This window comes from Mesoplodon bidens, assembly GCF_964165515.1.
Source record: "Mesoplodon bidens genome assembly, chromosome: 15".
In the NCBI taxonomy this organism is placed as follows: Eukaryota; Metazoa; Chordata; class Mammalia; order Artiodactyla; family Ziphiidae; genus Mesoplodon; species Mesoplodon bidens.
Window position 1 is genome coordinate 19,695,848 of NC_138171.1, and position 16,611 is coordinate 19,712,458.

Genomic DNA, 16,611 nt, shown 5'->3' on the forward strand with positions numbered 1-16,611 from the left:
CGAAATGTAGGTGGAGGCCGTTAGGACATGGTTCTCAGGGTGCATCCAGGAGAGTGGGGAGGAAGAGACATGGCCTTCAGAAGTAGACAGATCTGGACTCAGGTGTAAAACTCCACCAGGCTTGGTGAGCCTCTCTCCCTCACAGAGCTTCAGTTTCCTCATCTATAAAATGCAAGTGTGCCTCTCTTACAAGGTGGTGAAATTATAAGATAACCCACATATAAAACTCCTAGCTGTGGGCTTGGCACATAGTAGGTGCTTAATAAGTGTTCATTTGCTTCCATTAGATTTTGGCTTCTAATGTAGTCCCAAGTCATTTCTTAGGTAGAGAAGTAGCTGTGTCTGGTAACTGTTGTAATGCTCATGTTTCATTTTGGAGATGAGGACATTGAGATTCAGAGAATATCTATCTATCTATCTATCTATTTATCTATCTATCTATCTATCTATCTATCTATCTATCTATCTATCATCTATCTACCTATGTATCTACCAAACACTGGTTGTAGACTATGGTTTATACTATCTTATAGGCAGAAACTTGCCCCACTTCAAACTGAATCCTGACTTCTGGCTCCAAACAACTTTCAGAACCAGGGTATCCACAAGATGAAGACCCACAGCACTTTAGTTCACCAAGGGCCTGAGAAGTTGAATTCTAAGGGCTGCCACAGGAAGTTTGAATCTTGAGCCTCAAGACATACCTTCTGTCCCCTTAGTCACTGGCCAAGTGATTCCCTTGACAGGAGGCTGGTCAGTAAGACAGTTCATCATGGTCTTATAGGAGGCTGGGACCAAACCCTTCTGCTCCAATCGTATTGTAGAAGGAGACTCTGAAGGGAAGACCATAGAGCCCTTAGCAGCTCAGCTCTCAGGATGGGAACTTAATGAAGATAATCTTGGAGAATCTCTCCTTTCTGCCATGAGAACCAATCAAACCCCAGAAAGTTATCTTAGCAAAGAGCTTTGTATCTTACAGGTATTTGACTTACACAATTCAGCTTTGAAACAAAAAGGAAGAGAGAAAAACAAACATTTAAATACACAGATGATTCTGGCCATTGATCTCAGTGAGCACAGACTCAGAGTCACCCTGAGTGGGGAGAGGTTAATCTCGTAGCTGGGCATCAACTTCAAGTCCAAGTGGTTCTCTATGTGTGAATGCCTTGAAGCACCAACTATGATTCTGGTAGTGAAAGATTTTAATATTTTCATGCAACGTTGCCCCAAGTGCACATCTATTTTATCCTGGAGTACTCAAGTGAAGAAATGGTGATTTGTTCCAATACTGGAGAGAAAATCTGGCCTTGTGGACAGCTTGATGAAAAGAATGTGAGTCCCCAGTATGGATCCTGTGGTAGTGATTAATGATGGTTACCAGCACCCAGTTCTTTTCTCCCTCTGAGTACAGCGAAGGCTGAACAACTTATGTTTGGGTGGGGCCACATGACAAGTTCTAACAAATGAGTGATATACGTTACTACTGGGTCAAAATATTTAATTGCCAGGGCAAGAATGTCCAGAGATGTTTGTTTCCTTCTGGCATGGTGACAGTTGGTGGCTGCTTTGTCAACCTGGGATCCCTAGTGACTACGACAAATGGAACCTCCTTGCCTATCTGTGAGAAACACGTGGTGCTGAATGAGAGATAAATCTTTGTGGTTTTACCTGAGATTTTTGGGGCTTGCTTGTTATAGCAGCATAACCCAACACATCCTGACTGATACAGAGCTTTTTTTAAAGGGGAATTTTGGGTACTTTATTTTACTAATTTTAAAGGGATTATCACCTTATGTTGTGACTTCAGAATCTACATCCTGGTGACTCTACTTGAGTAGTATAGGTACCATTTATTGAAGCTTACTCTGTTCTAAGCACTGCGTACTCTCATTAAATCCTTACCATGACTCCATGAGATTGAAAGAGTAATGCTCATTTTGTAGATGACGGAATGAACATAGAGTTAGGTACTGTGTCTAAATTCACAATGGCAGGGATAGATTTTAAGGTCAGGTCATTCTGACCCCAGAGCCAGTGTTCTCTTGATTCTATCACCTGTCCTTGCAGCTTCAGAGCTTGGTTCCTTCAAGAGAGAGTGCTAGCCAGCTGGGGGTTTGGCAATGGAACTGCTCCACCAAGCCTTGCACCCTGGTGCCAGCCCAATCCTTGCTGTGTGCCAAGCCTCCAAGCACCTCCACTTACCCCACACTCTTTTCCACACTAATGATATTGACTCTTGCCATCCTAGCAGGGTGTTCCACTACCTAATCACTGTTTGGAGACCTCTGAGGGTGGAATACATAATGTTCAGTGCTTAATGGTTAAAGGATTCATGTCAAGTCTGGAGCAGAGTAGGATACCTGGGGGTTGTTGGCATAGGGCAGAGCAGGGGATGCTGGGGGTTCAGACCAACCAAGGGAAATTGTGACATGGAAAGGCAGGGACAGAGGCTCTGGCAGAGTCTGCTCAGGCTAAAGCCAAGATTCTTAGATTATCTGGGTCATGGGGCTATGGGGCATATCACCCACCATTGTCATTTTTAGATCCCTTTCTGGGGCCAAACCCTCATTTCTGCTGTATTACTATGGCAACCATTCACTGAGCACTTACTTACCGTGTGCCAGGAACCTGGCTGGGAACCTGATAGTCATACTCTTATCGATTCTTCACCACAATGGGGCGAGCTCTTGTCCCCATTTGGAATCTGAGGTTGAGAGGGTGAAGTGACTTGTTGAGGGATGCATAGCCGGTGGGCAGAGGATCTAAATCCAGGTCTGTCTGGCCACTAAACCTGTACTCTTAAACTCTAAGAAGCCATATGCCGCTTTTGAACAAAGTATAGGAGAACAAAGACAGGTATCTTTGGCGTCACAGTGATGTAACTCTGAGATCTCAAAGCATGAGTCTTGCCTTTTTTTTTTTTTTTTTTTTGCGGTACGCGGGCCTCTCACTGTTGTGGCCTCTCCCGTTGTGGAGCACAGGCTCCGGACGCGCAGGCTCAGTGGCCATGGCTCATGGTCCCAGCTGCTCCGTGGCATGTGGGGTCTTCCCAGACCGGGGAACGAACCCGTGTCCCCTCCATCAGCAGGCGGACTCTCAACCACTGCGCCACCAGGGAAGCCCCTGGACTCTTTTTATTAAAGAAAATTTAAAACATAAGATTTACTGTCTTAACCATTTTAAGTTTACAGTTCAGTGGCATTAAGTACATTTACATTGTTGTGCAACCATCACCACCATCCATCTCCAGAATTCTTTTCATCTTCCCAAACAGAGATTCTGTATGCATTAATCACTAACTCCCCAACCCCTTCTCCCTTAACCCTTGGCTTTCTGTTTCTATGAATTTGATGACTCTAAGTACTTCATATAAATGGAATCATACAGTATTTGCCTTTTTGTGTCTGGCTTATTTCACTTAGCATAGTGTCCTCAAGCTTCATCCATAATGTAGCATCTGTCAGAATTTCCCTCCTTTTTAAGGCTGAATAATATTCCACTGTATGGATAGACTACTTTTGCTGATCTGTTCATCTGTCAATGGACACCTGGGGTTGTAAGGTTGCTTCCACATTTAGCTACTGTGAATGATTCCGCTATGAACACGTGTGTACAAAAGGGTCTGCATGCTTGACCTATCCACCATGTAGCTTCTAGCTGCTCAGAGGTTTTAATTTCACATCAACCTGAAGGCATGGTATCACTGTCATGTCTTTGAGGCTGAAGGATGGGACATTGTTTTCCCAAGTTGCTATGCAGGATTATCAATCACTCCTTGCAGAACCACACTGCTTTCCCATCCCTCTCAAATGCCCATGATAGACTCCTCAGGCTGAAGAAGGAGCTGGGTGAGGGTGGTGAGGGAATGAGTGAAGCCTTGAAGTTGTTTGAGAACCAGTAAACAAGCAGCCAATCTCTAAGCCCAAGAAGCAAAAGCCAGAGGCACCGCCCTGCTCTGTTTAGCAGCTGGCTTAGGGCACTTTTCATCTTTGTATTAGGAAATCACAGGTAGGTCTGGAGTGTGTTATGCTACCAAAGTGAAATGTCCACTCATGCCTTGGGATGCCCTTGAGTCCTTGTGTTATCACTGAATTTCTGCTCTTCCCTACTAAGCCCCGTTCCCAAAGGCTGGGACTTCACTTTGGCTTCCTTTCTTCATTAATTTGTTCAAATCATTCATTCATCTATACAATAGCTACTTACTGAGTTTGGGTGTGTGTCAGACACTGGAGAAAGAGCAGCAAACAAGCAGATATGGTCCTGACCTTTTGAATATGGTTTTATAGCAGGAGAGACACGGAATAAACTAAGTAGGCAAATTCATATATAAGATTACTTATGACATTGACAAGTGCCACAAAGAAAATAAGGCAGGGTTGTAAGGTAGAGAATGACTGCAGGAGGGGCTGGGGGAACTTTAGGAAATGTCTGTCTGAGGGGGTGACACTTGAAATCAGATCCAAGTGAAGAGGCACCAACCATGCAAGGACTGAGGAGAGGGCATTCCAGGTACAGGAAACAGCAAGTGCAAAGGCCATGAGGTAACAAAGAGCTTGGTGTCTTCATGAAACAGAAAGAAGACCTCTGGTTCTCCTGAATTATCATGATTCCCCATGGCCTAGTAGGACATTACATTTGTACCAAATGCTGCCAACCTTGGATTCCTGCTGAAAATGGAAGCAGCTCCCCATGCCCGGCTCCTGACCATATCCAGTTTCTCCATCTTCTGCTTCCTTCCATGTCCCCTTAGGTCTTCCTACACCACTCTGTTCCCAGCTTGCCCCAAGGCTGAGTCCAAGAAACCAAAGACCTCCTTTTGGACACAAGTTGTTATTTGACCTTGAGCTTAGAGAAGATTCTCCCAGATGGAGGTCTGTCTATCTCTGATGTGGTGTGTCCTGGGGCACCCCCTTTTCCCCAGGCTTCACAGATTGGGCAAGACCAAATTGGTGTCGGCAAACACATCTTCATTCATTCATTCATTTATCAATAGTTAATTGGGCACTACCATCAAAAGAAATAAGAATAATAGCATGATGACAATTAATGATGGGGAAGTCAAGCAGGATATTTTTTGAGTGCACTTAACTGGGACCTGGGGTTCCGGCAAGATTTTTAGGATGAACTGATGCATAAGTTGAAACTCGAAAGATGAGTAGAAATTAGCTAGTGAAGGGCCTCATGAGAAAGCAGAGTATTCCAGATTCTGAAAAGTGCATGTGCAAAGGTCCTGAGGTAGGAGAGAGCATGGGGCATTCGGGAAGCCACAGGTTTAAACTGATTTAGGGATGTTTGTGAAGGAGGATATGTGTGGAAGAATCTAGCTGGGGGATCCTCTAGCCTGTAGGGTCCAGATTCTTCAGGGTCTTTTCCACTATTATTATTTTTTTTTAATCACATAATCCTTTTCTAGAGAGTCAGCTCAATCACAGAGGTACACCATTGCAGAGGAGGAGCAAAGACGGAAGTGGGATTACCCTTGACTTTCTCTTGTGTTTTGCTTTCACAAGGACAGTGATTTCTGTGGGCGTCTCTCTTCCTTCTGAGCCTGGTTCTCGGAGGAGAACCTCCCCTCCCCTGTCCCCGCCTACACGTTCCCCTACTTTTCTGGTAATGCCCCCACCACCTTTGGGTTTTTCTCTACCCCCTCCACCATGTGAGTTCTAAGCTACAGGGTCCAGGCTTATGTAGGCAGACCCTGTGGTTGTTGCCAAGAGAATGGATTGCAGGAAGACTGCTCGGAGGGAGAATGCCAGTTAGGGGACGCTGTGGTTGTCCAGGGCTGGGGCAGTGGTGGAGTGGGTGCAGAGAAGTGGTGAGGTTTGAGAGATCTTCAGGAGGTCTTCTGAAAGGTTTAAGTGGGGCTTGGAGGAACCAGTGGATGGACACACACACTGAAAGAAGAAACACAGGGAAGAGAGGAGGAGCAGGAGGGGTCTTGAACCTGTTGAGGCCAAAGGTGTGGAACTCTGGAACCACGCAGCTAGCTGTATGTATGACACTGGACAAGTCACTGAACCCCCCTGACCTCCAGTTTCTTCATCTGTAAAGTCGCGGTGCAAACAGTACCTACTGCACAGGTGGTTGTGAGAATGAAATGAGTCACGCTCAGTACTGGGATTGACTCATGCCAAAGCTATAACTATCACTGTTGGTTAAAAATATTCTGATGCATTTCAGTAAAGACATGTGTTGCAATAAATAGGTCTAAAGTCCAAGAGGGAGACCTGGGCTGAAGGCAAAGATGTGAGATTTGTTCTCCTGGGTCAGGGCTCCCCTCCTCAGGATAAATATTTGCAAGGTTAATGTCGTAGTGTTTAAGAGAATCAACTCTTCACTGATCCTTGCAGATTCTTTGGAGGAGCTGATTTGCATCTGAACAATTAATATGCCAATTGCAAACCAAGCTACTCCACTCCTCAGCACTGCCCCAGGGAGTAGTTGTTGTTAGCATTTCAGTATTTAGTTTGAGTTACAGCGTGTGTTCTGGAGCAATGAAAAGACAGTCCATTAAAAAAAAATGCAATTCACTTCTTATTCTGATTGGTCTTCTTTCACATTAGCCTGGAGTCACTTTGAACTCACTTGTGTTGTGGTTTAAACAGCAGCCCACGATTCTCTAAGATGGTTATGAGAGCCTGTCATGAGAAGCACGTTCGTCTGTAGTTTTATGAGCCTGTTTGTGGTGGCCTGGGGAGGGGCTGATGCAAATTAGATGATAAACATATGATTCTTCCTTAACCAGGTTCCTGGCTCTGTATTTCTCCCATGCAAAGAGTCTAGTTGAATAAGAAGAATAAAGAAAGTGAATAGTGAAAGAAGAGAGTCAACTGATAAAAAAAACACACAGCCTAAAAGTTGAGAATTTATGTTTTATTCAGTGGCCTTATGGAAGACTATAGCCCTGGAGACAACCTCTCAGACAGTTCTGAGGGGCTGTTCCAAAGAGGTAATGGAGGAACAAGGATGTATAGGAGTCTTTGCTGAAAACAAACAAACAAACAAACATGTAGTCGAGCATCAAAAGATTACTGCTAATCAAAAAACAGACATCTCAAGTTAACAATTTTAGTGCTTTTCTGTGTATGGGAAGATACAAGAGTCTGGGCTTATTGAAATTATTCCTTTGGTATACATCTTAACGATCTGGGGCCAGAATGCTGTTTTTCTCTGTCCTGAATTCCCTTCAGGGCACTGTTGGGGGCAGCTGCAGTGGCTGATGGCCTGATGACAGGCAATATTCTTTGTTTACTGAAATGACAGGTGACACTTTTTGTCCACAGAGGAATGGGCAAGAAGGTAGATCAGCTTCAAGCTAACCCATCCTATCAGTGATCTCTTGCTGTGTAAAATACCACCCCCCAACCTTAGTGGCTTAGAAAAATGACTTATCTGACTGAGAGTCTTTTCTGCTGGTCTTCACCAGCAGAAGTGACTGATGAGTCAGTCACCCTGGCTCATCAGGTGACTCCATTCAGTTGGGTCTTGGTGGACATCTGGGTTGCCTGGGCCAAGCTTCAAGGCCCGAGGTCAACCTGACTTTCTTCCAGGCAAAGTGATCTCACTGGCCAATCCAAGTCACAAGTCCAAGCCCAGAGTCAGTGTGGGGAAGGGGTCTAACAAAAGTAAGGATTCTGAGAAGGGGGATTTGTTGGGGGTCGCTAATGTGATGATCTACCCCAATAGTCTATGCAACATTTCAGAAATTGATAAATGTGGGTTCACTGAATCATAGAATGGTGATGATGAAGATGTTGATAGTACTCATAATACTATTTTTAATAATGTATACCAGTTTATTTAGTACTTATTTAGCCCAGGGGTTTAAGTAATACAACGAGTAATTTGACTTTTTCAGCAACTCTACCAGGTCAGTACCATCCCCAGTTTACGGATGAGGAAACTGAGGCTCAGAAAGTACGTTTCTCTAAGTGCGTCTTGTGGCTGCAATTCCTTCTAAAGTGGGAGAGGTAGGGCCTGAATCCTTCCTCCCTGGCCAAGAGATCTTGGGACAAAGCTAAATCACATTTCCAAAGCCAGCCCTTCGACTTGTTGAATCGTAAGCAGCTTTCACTAAACAGCAGTTTGATGAGCTGAACAGGAGTGAATCAGAAACACGAGGCTGATGTTTGTCTTCATGCACGCGCGGGGGTTTGGCCGTCTCCAAGGCTCCCTTGGCAAGCAGGGTTCGGGTGCTGCTAAAACCTGGAGCTCTGGCGTGACAGCGTGACCGGCCAGGCCAGGGCTCCCGCCTGCCTTCCTGCTGTTCAAATCAGAGTCTCGGCCTCTTGTGGCCTCTCCTGCTGCTTTGTCCCGCCCTTGAGCCCTGGGGACAGAATGGCAGGAGGTGTCTCCACAGCCCCATCACGTGTTGGGGAGAGATGGCACAAAGCACGGGTTCCTGGGGCGCTGTCAGAGTAGCAGTCCCCCCCCCCGCCACCCCGGGTGCCAGGAAACCCAAGCCTCGGAAACTGTGGCTGTAGGTTCCATCCACAGGCTGTGCTGTCGGTAAGGATCTCAGAGAGACGAGGAATGTGGCCGAACAGGAGGGCGAGGCTCACCCAGGCAGACTGGGAGGTGACCTCGTCTGATTCCTCTAAGACTCCTTTTCAGGCTGCAAAAAGCTTGGAATGGATCTGGTTAATCAGGCTTTTTTTTTTTTTTTTTTTGTAATTGCAAAACTTCTCAGAACCTTTCCTCTTCTGATGGGACATTCCAAGACCTGGAGCAGGACCGGAGCAGATTCAAGGTCATCGGACAGAGAAGCATTTTGGTGGGTGTTTTGCAGGACTGTCGTTCTGTGGGATGCACTAAAAGGATGCTGTTTTGAGTGTGTTCGCCCTGAAAGGGTCACAATACAGGCTCCACGACTGCAGAGATCTCATCTGTTTTATTCATATCCCTGGAGTCCAGCACCGTGTCTGGCTCAAGATAAGTGGCCAATAAATAGTGGATAAATAAATGAAAAATGAATGCAGGACACTCACTGCTACCTTTCTTTCCTGTTTCTTTCTTTCCCTTCCTCCATCTCCACTTCTTTCCTTCCCTCCCTCCCTCCTTTCCTTCCCTCCCTCCCTCCCTCCTTTCCTTGTTTTATTCCTTCCAAGTATTTACCAGTACAGACACTATGCTAGATCCTAGGGATGCATTAGTGAAACAAAACAGGTCTGCTGTGTGTTAACTAATTACTATTTTTCACTGCGGGTGACTGACCACTTTTGCCCCAGCAGCTGGAGACGGGTGAGAGGTTGAGGCTGCCCAGATCCCTAGAGGACTAGGGAGAAGCCCCCTCATGGCAGGCTGGCTGCTTGTGTGCTATGGTCAGCCCTTTCTTGTTTCCTTTAATACCCTTTAACATGCCATTGTCCTGAAGACCCCAGATACCCCAGACCTGGCAAAGCAGGCCACTAGCCTCCACTTCCCTTTGCTGCAGCTGCTGCTGCTAAAGCCAAGCACCGGCCTGGGAGCTCTGGGAGAGCAGGGCCACGCCTGTCTTGCTCACCAGGTACCTGGCAGGGACCTGGCACTAATGAATACTGGATGAATGATGAAGCCTGGGGACAGTGCTCATTGAAGACATAGGTCCACATTCAGAGGGGAGAATGAAACAAAAAAGGCAGTGGTCAAAGTTCTGGGAAGTTCCAGAGTTCTTGGTCATGGTCCCAGCTCTGAGTCTTGGGATGTCCCTCCCATAAGGGCTGCAGAACGCCCCTCCTGGTCTCCCTTAATCATTCCTGAGGCTGCAGCTCAGCCAATGGCTCTCCTTCTCCCATTATGACCAACTCGTCTTCTGGGGATCCACAAAGATCTCTTGGCCCAGTAGGGAGCCTTGCAGGTATTCTGCAAGAAAAAATGGGGTTGTTCTTTCTTAAGTGAGAAAGCTTCTGTGGGTTTAAGGTACAACTTGCTCCTAGTTAGCTGAATGTTCCAGGTCTCAGAGACTTGTGGATGTCCCTGGGGACATCTGAATCCCATGTTGGCCCTTAGCACTTGCCTTTGGTAGTGACAGTGCTTGGTTCCATCAAATGGTGGAGCTGAAATCCCCTTGCTGGATTCAGGGCAAGGATCTGAAATGTGGGGAAGGTCAACATTGTGTTAAAACAAGTGTGGAAACTGGGTTCAGATCGCAGTGTGGGGACTATGAGAAATGGGGTGCTGGGGGCTTCCCCTAACACAGAGCCCCCATGATATGCAGGGCACTGGGCTAGGCCCTGTGCTCATGCCTCACACAGTCCTGCAAGGCAGAAGTTGCTGCTCCATTTTACAGATGAGAAAATTGAATCTCAGTGCACAGAAGTGACACACCCAAGTCCAAGTTGCTGAAATGGGGTTTGAAATCAGGAGAGGAGATTCTGAAACCCAGGTGATTTTTCAGACAATCCTCTGCCCACTGTTATCAGAAAGGTGCCCTCCAAGGAGGCTTCCCATTGGCAACCTCCTCAGGTTTGATGATGGAAGGGGGAGGCCCAGGGGAGAGATGGGGATGGTGTGACTGAAGGCCCATGGGGTAGAGAAAAGGAGGAAAGCTACTCCTTCATTCATTCAGATAATGAGCATATCCCCTGGGCTCAATGCTGGGGATCCAGCAGAAAGAAACCCAGGCCTTGACTTACTCAGTAGGTAAGTAAGATATTTTTCAAGTATTACACAAATAAATGTAAATTGCATCCATAAGCAGTGCTCTGAAGAAGTCCAACGTGCAAAGAGATATTCTGAGAGGGTTCTCGCATGGCCAAGGAAGTCAAGATGGCTTTCCTGAAGAAGGAATGCTTCAGCTGAGATCTCAAACATGAGTAGGGATTTGCGAAGGGATTGTGAAGGTAGAAAGGGAGGAGCAAGAAATATTCCCGAGAGTCAAATGCATATGCAAAGGCCCTGGGGCAGAAGAGATCCCGGTGCTCTCTGGAGAGCAGAGACCAAAGGGCTGGGTAGTGGTGTATTGAAGCTGGAGCACAGGAGGCCAGCTTAAGCAAAGAAGACATGATTTGAATTTGGAAAATACTTTCCTGACAATGTTTCCTCTTTACTGCTGGGGGTAAACTTGGCAAAAAGGGGTTGGGGGCTAATTGACGAGTCAATTCTTCTTGCCAGTCTTTAGTTTCCCCCTCTCTAGAGTGAGTCTGAATTAAATGATTGATTATTTCCATCTAGTTTAGATGCTCTGTGACTCTTCCTGCCTCTCAATAGGACACTCAGTCCAGAGGCAAAGAAATTTTCTTTCTCAATCTTTCTCTTGTACCATCTAACACGAACACTTGGAAGTGACTTCCCCTGTGTACATGTACCCATATCTGGAAATACCTAGAAAGGGGGTAGGAGCTGCCAACTTGGTAATGCCATGGGGCGATATCTATTAATCCTAAATATGTGCATGCTGTGATGCAGGGAATCTGCCACTTGGCATCCTCTGCATGTGGGCAAAGGAGGAATGTAAGAGGTTGTTATTTTAACATTGTTTACAAATAGTGAAAAAATTGCAGCCAACTGAAAAGTCCACACCTTGGCAACTGTTAAAAATTATGGCAAGTCCATAGTAAGGAATGCGAAGTAGCCTTAAAAAAAAAAAGTGGAATCTATATACAACAAAATAGAAAACTGCTGAGACATTCTGGTAGGTTAAACAGCCAACTGTAGAAAGATATATTCAGTCTGAAAATACGTACGGGAAGGCCTCTGACACCCAGCCTTTTCAATGAGCTTTGATGGAATATCTACATACCATACAAAACCCAGAGATCTGGAAGAAATATTTCACTGATAAGAGGGGTTACCTCTGGCCAGGGACCCAGGCTTGCAGGTGAACTCTGTCAAGGGGGACTCTTCCCTTCTCAGTAAAACTCTAATATTTTCGAAAAGAAGAATGCATTTGTATACTTCTTATGCAACTTAAAATTAATTAAAAGATAAGATAGGGCCCTTGAAGGTACTCAGGAAAATATTGACCAGGTTTACTGCTGCAGAGGGTGTGGTGAGAGGACAGGGTAGTTTCCGATTTCTACTTTTCTATAATTGATAGTCTTTACATTTTTCATATTGGCAATATATTTATACATTCGTGGTGTAAAAAAAAAAAAAAAAAAAAAAGGAAGTGGTTGTTCCAGTTTATTTCTTCTGCAAGTGATCTCAGTGGCTAGGAGCTCTCAGAGGGAACTGAGGCCCAGGGAGCCATGTGACTGCAGGCCAGTGTGCAGTGAGTCAGTGGGCGAGAGAGAAAAGGCCACCCCTGGCGCCCACCCGCGTCACGTGACGCCAGAGCACAGCAAACTGGCTTGTTTTGCAACCCAGGCAGGTCCTATAACCACAAGCCTGCTGGCTGGCCCCATGCGGCGGGGGGAGATGATGCCAACCCTCTTCCCTCGAATGACTCATGCTCCTTCCCGCAAGAGCTGGGGGAGGATGTGGAGAAGTTGGGCTCCGGGGCAGAGGCTACTGCCCATAAGCCCTGCCAGGCTGGGTGCCCTGGAGGGTGATGGCCTTTGGGGGAAGTCCCCATGGGGCTGCTGTTCTCAAATGCAGATGAACACAACCCTGGACTTTTTTTTTTTTGGCGATACGTGGGCCTCTCACTGTTGTGGCCTCTCCCGTTGCGGAGTGCAGGCTCCGGACGCACAGGCTCAGCGGCCATGGCTCACGGGCCCAGCCGCTCCGCGGCATGTGGGATCTTCCCGGACCAGGGCACGAACCCGTGTCCCCTGCATCGGCAGGTGGACTCTCAACCACTGCGCCACCGGGGAAGTCCAACCCTGGACTTTTGTTCAGACCACCACATCAGTGCCTGCGTGGTGATGGTGAGGAGGGGCTTTGGAAGGTTTCCATCCAACACTGATTGCCTATTTTGACCAGGGCAGTGTGGTCATGAATCGTGATAACTTCTAAGACAAGGCTTGCTGGCTCCATTACACAGATGCAGAAACCGAGCCTCCATGGAGGTGAGTGACTTGTCCAAGGTCTAAGGTCCAAGTTGGTAAGTGGCCCAAACGAGATTGGAAACCAGGTGTGTTTGGAATCCAGGGCCCAGATGACATTCACTGCACTCTGTTTGCTTCCTTTGGTTAGAAAGGTGTGTGCTCACAGGGACGTGCCCATGGAGGCCACTTCTCATGGGTCACACTCTCTGGTTTCCTGGTGGAAGGGGAAGGTCGGGAGAGAGAAGGGGGAGGTCCTCCGAGGTGGCAGCATGGAAAATACACACCATTTCTGGGCACTTCCCTGCCACGTCTGGACTGAGCACTGTACTTTCATATGCTCCTCAGTCCCCTCAACAACTGGTGAACCCATCATCCCTGTTTTGCAGATGGGCACCCGGAGGCTCGGGGAGTGAAATGACTATCTAAGGCCACAGCCGGCCAGAGCAGGCAGGGTTCAAAGCCAGGTCTATCTGATTCCAGAACCTACCCTCTGTAGTCAACCAGAAGCCCTTTCATCTTGCAGGCACACATTCCCTGTGAGGCCCAGCCCACGGCTCTCCTTTCACTCTTCTGTCTAGTCTAGTCCACGAGGCAAGATCTCATTCATCCTTCAATATCCCAGGTGTATCACCTCCTCCAGAAAGCCTTCCTAGCTCCGCAGAGAGGGATTCTCACAATCCCTCCATGGCTCTTTTTTTTTTTTTTTTTTTTTTTGCGGTACACGAGCCTCTCACTGCTGTGGCCTCTCCTGTTGCAGAGCACAGGCTCTGGATGCGCAGGCTCAGCAGCCATGGCTCACGGGTCCAGCTGCTGCGCGGCACGTGGGGTCCTCCCGGACCGGGGCATGAACCTGTGTCCCCTGCATCGGCAGGTGGACTCTCAACCACTGTGCCACCAGGGAAGCCCCCTCCACGGCTCTTTACTGACACATGCCACCAGGTTTAGTGACACTTCCTACTTGTTTATTTAGGGGACTGTGAGCTCCTTTAGGGTAAAAATAATGTGATGGTTAATTTTATGTGTCAACTTGGGCTAAAGGATGCCCAGAGAGCTGGTAAAATATTATTTCTGGTGTGTCTGTGCGGGTGTCTCAAGAGAAGATTAGCATTGGAGTTAGTAGACAGAGTAAAGATCACCCTTACCAATGCAAGTGGGCATTATCCAACTCACTGAGGGCCCTCGTGGAACACAAAGGCAGAGGAAGGGTGAATTTGCTCTCTTCCCTTGAGCTGGGATGTCCATCTCCTCCTGCCCTCGTACATTGGAGCTTCTGGTTCTCGGAACTTCCAACTTGGACTGGAACTCCTCAGGCCTTCAAACTCAGACTGAATCACACCACCAGCTTCCCTGGCTCTCTAGCTTGTAGTGGGTGGATTGTAGGATTTCTCAGTCTCCATAATCATGCGAGCCAATTCCTATAATAAATCCCCTCTTACATATATCTCTGTATATCCTATTGGTTCTGTTTCTCTGGAGAACTCAACTAATACAGATGCGTCATGTTCATCCATTATTTTTAAACTCCTTTGAGCATGTTTTGCCATCCATAGGTTAATGCAGTGGTTACATCACAGGCTTTATGGACACATAGATCTGGGTTTGAATCCCAACTGGTCTGGGTGATGTTGGGTCAATACCTTAACTTCTCTCAGGTGCATGTGTAAAATGGAGATGCTAATGTCTACTTCTCAGTGTTGTTGTAAGGATTAAGTGAAATATTTATGTAAAGTGCTGAGCACGGTGCCTCAGCACAGAGTGCATTAATACCATTAACCCAGCATCACTGCCCTTGTCAATATGGCTGCCCTGATGCCATTGTAAGGACCGGATTAGAAGCTTTGACTGCTACCCACGATTTATAGCTCCATCCCCTGAATATACCATTCCTTATTTTTCAGAAGGTGGTGATTAACTCTCACATTTACAGATGAAGAAAGTGGGTAAACAGATGAGCTGATCAAAAATTTATAAACAAAAATTTGCATAAAAAGGAAGTGTAAAGAGTAATCAAGCACTTAAAAGATGCTCATTCTTAATTCTGACCAAGGAAATTTACAGGAATTATATCTACCACATAAGAAAAAAAGAATGATCTTATTAATGCCCAATGCTGGTGAGACTGGGTTGAAAAATCATACACGCAAACACTACTTGTGATCATCCAAATTCTTACAAACTTTGGGGAATAATATGATACTATATTGTCACATTCTGGTACTTATCTTGAGAAAATCATCTTGAAGAAAGGAACACCTATAAGCAGACGATGTCTTCACATCAGGATCTATAAAAGCAAAACCCAGGTAACACTTGAAGGACCATTTACAGGGGATGGTAAGTCAAATCATGGTCTTTGATGTAATTGTCAATTATGTCAATGATGAAGACCTCCTAGAATCATACTTTAATTACATTAAAGATGTTTATAGTACAGTTATCTGGATAGCAGGATGTGAACTGGAATTTACCCTGGGAAGGCAACTGTGTGAAATGTACGTAGATATGGGCAAGGAGAGAAAGAGAGTGTGAGTGACCAGGAGAAGTCCCTGACTTTGGGATTTCACACCCAGGGTCCATCCCACCAGGCTGTCCAGCCCCTCTCTGCATCTCCTGCAGCCAGGTCACCCCAGCAAATCCCCAGGTATAGCTTCTACGCAGGCCTCAAGACACAAGTACCATCAGCCTCCATTCTCGGATGGCTGACTCCACAGATTCGGAACGTGCAGATACAGAGGCCCACTCTTAGGCCAGTATTATATAAGAGACTTGAGCAACCTCGGACCTTGTTATCTAGTTTGGACCCATGGGGGTCCTGGAACCAATCCTCCCTGGATACCGAGGAATGACTGTACATGGGTCTCTTGTCTGGCTCCAAAAAGCTGTCTGGTCTTCCCCAGGGACTTCTGGGAGGCCAAAGCACTCTGATCTTGACTGGAAGCCCCCCCCCCACACACACACACCCGCCCCACCGACCCCTGCATGCTCTCCAGCGTTGGTCAGCAGAGGTTGATCTTGCTCAAAGGCTCCTGAGAGCACTTTCTGTAGAGGCAAGAGCCCTGCCTGGGAGGGAGGTTGTGTTAGTCCTAATGGGGCCAATGTGGCCCGTTAACTTAGGAACTTTGCCTGAGAAGCGCACGTGGGAATCATGCACTCTTTTCCACAGAACCATTTCCAACTTGAGACAAAGCGAAGTCATGGATGGAACCATTTCTGTCTGAAAGGAACTCCAGAGGGGTCCTTAAAGCAGAGTCGCTCCCTCGCCACCCTCTTCCCAGGATCCTTTTCAGCCTGGCTGACCCCGTGGGAGCCTCAGAAGCAGGCTCTTGCCTGCCGCCTCCACTCCTATCTCCATCACAGGTGGCCTCTACCTTTGAACAGCTGCTGAGGATGGGTGTGCATTCCAAACCAGCACCCAACCCTGCCACAAAATCATGCTCCTTCAACTTGGGTAACTTAAGTATCCGGAGAGGAGTTCTTGTGAATGACTTGCCTTCATGGTCATCCATCCATCCATCCATTACTCAACTATGAAGCGCCACCTACTCTATACCAGACGCGATTCCAGACCCTGAGGATATGGCAAGACAATGGTAGCCCTGGGAGTGGATAACACACAAGTGAATAATCAAAAGCCAAGAAGTCTTATAAAATAAATCAACTGGGTGTTCTTTTCTGATGGAGAACAACAGGCAAGGGTGAGTAG